Raw genomic sequence first — 2,319 nt, 5'->3', positions numbered from 1 at the left:
ATCACTAAGGTGGACCCGTTCCTTAATTTCCTTGTTCTTTATTTGTCTGTTTTTCGAAAAAATCATGCTTATGTTTATCTATGTTTGTGTCATTTGATCATTAGTGTCTTAGTGTCTATTCCTTAAAGTTATGAATGTCCTATGAATCCATCACCTTTCTTAAATGAAAAATGTTCTTAATTGAAAAAGAGAAGAATTGCATGAATTTTGAATTTTATAACAGATTAATTATTTTGATGTGGTGGCAATATTTTGGTTTCTGAATGTATGCTTAAACAGTGTATATGTCTTTTGAATTTGTGGTTCATGAATGTTGGCTCTTGAAAGAATGATGAAAAAGGATACATGTTACTGAGGATCTGAAAAATCATAAAAATGATTCTTGAAGCAAGAAAAAGCAATGAATACAAAAAAAAATTCGAAAAAAAAAAAGAGAAAGAGAAAGAAAGAAAGGAAAGAGAAAAAAAAAAGAAAAAGAAAAAAAATAAAGTTGTGATCCAAGGCAAAAAGAGTGTGCTTAAGAACCCTGGACACCTCTAATTGGGGACTCTAGCAAAGCTGAGTCACAATCTGAAAAGGTTCACCCAGTTATGTGTCTGTGGCATGTATGTATCCGGTGGTAATACTGGAAGACAAAGTGCTTTGGGCCACGGCCAAGACTCATAAAATAGCTGTGTTCAGGAATCATCATACTTAACTAGGAGAATCAATAACACTATCTGGATTCTGAGTTCCTATAGAAGCCAATCATTCTGAATTTCAAATGATAGAGTGAGATGCCAAAACTATTCAGAGGCAAAAAGCTAAAAGCCCCGCTCATTTTATTAATATTGATCTTCATAGATGTTTTTGGAATTCATTGCATATTCTCTTCTTTTTATCTTATTTGATTTTCAGTTTCATGGGGAAAAGCAACAATTTAAGTTTGGTGTTGTGATGAGCGGATAATTTGTACGCTTTTTGGCATTGTTTTTAGTATGTTTTTAGTATGTTTTAGTTAGTTTTTAGTATATTTCTATTAGTTTTTAGTTAAAATTCACTTTTCTGGACTTCACTATGAGTTTGTGTGTTTTTCTATGATTTCAGGTATTTTCTGGCTGAAATTGAGGGACCTAAGCAAAAATCTGATTCAGAGGCTGAAAAGGACTGCAGATGTTGTTGGATTCTGACCTCCCTGCACTCACAGAGGATTTTTTGGAGCTACAGATACCCAATTGGCGCGCTCTCAACGGCGTTGGACGGTAGACATCCTGGGCTTTCCAGCAATATATAATAGTCTATGCATTGCCCGAGATTTGATGGCCCAAACCGGTGTTCCAAATCAGCTCAAAACTGCCCGGCGTTAAACGCCGGAACTGGCACAAGAATGGGAGTTAAACGCCCAAACTGGCACAAAAGCTAGCGTTTAACTCCAAGAGAAGTCTCTACACGAAAATGCTTCAATGCTTAGCCCAAGCACACACCAAGTGGACCCGGAAGTGGATTTTTCTGTCATTTACTCATCTTTGTAAACCCTAGGCTACTAGTTCTCTACAAATAGGACCTTTTGCTATTGTATTTTTATCTTTTGATCACTTTAGATCTTAGATCAGATCTTGGTTCTTCTGGTTCCCTCTCTGGGGCCGAAGCCAATAATCACTTTTGTTCTTATGTATTTTCAACGGTGGAGTTTCTACACACCATAGATTAAGGTGTGGAGCTCTACTGTCCCTCGAGTATTAATGCAATTACTATTGTTCTTCTATTCAATTCAGCCTATTCTTGTTCTAAGATATTCATTTGCACCCAAGAACATGATGAATGTGATGATTATGTGACACTCATCATCATTCTCACTTATGAACGAGTGCATGACAACCACTTCTGTTCTATAAGCAAACAAGGCTTGAATGTTTATCTCTTGGATCCCTTAATCGGAATCTTCGTGGTATAAGCTAGAACTGATGGCGGCATTCAAGAGAATCTGGAAGGTCTAAACCTTGTCTGTGGTATTCTGAGTAGGATTCAATGATTGAATGACTGTGATGAGCTTCAAACTTGCGATTGTGGGGCGTTAGTGCCAGACGCAAAAGAATCACTGGATTCTATTCTGACATGATCGAGAACCGACAGTTGAATAGCTGTGCCGTGACAGGGTGCGTTGAACATTTTCACTGAGAGGATGGGAGGTAGCCACTGACAACAGGGAAACCCTACATACAGCTTGCCATGGAAAGGAGTAAGAAGGATTGGATGAAGACAGTAGGAAAGCAGAGAGACGGAAGGGACAAAGCATCTCCATACGCTTATCTGAAATTCTCACCAATGAATTACATAAGT

The sequence above is a fragment of the Arachis duranensis genome, chromosome 5 (assembly GCF_000817695.3).
Source record: "Arachis duranensis cultivar V14167 chromosome 5, aradu.V14167.gnm2.J7QH, whole genome shotgun sequence".
Taxonomy (NCBI): Eukaryota; Viridiplantae; Streptophyta; class Magnoliopsida; order Fabales; family Fabaceae; genus Arachis; species Arachis duranensis.
This window is presented reverse-complemented; position numbering follows the sequence as displayed.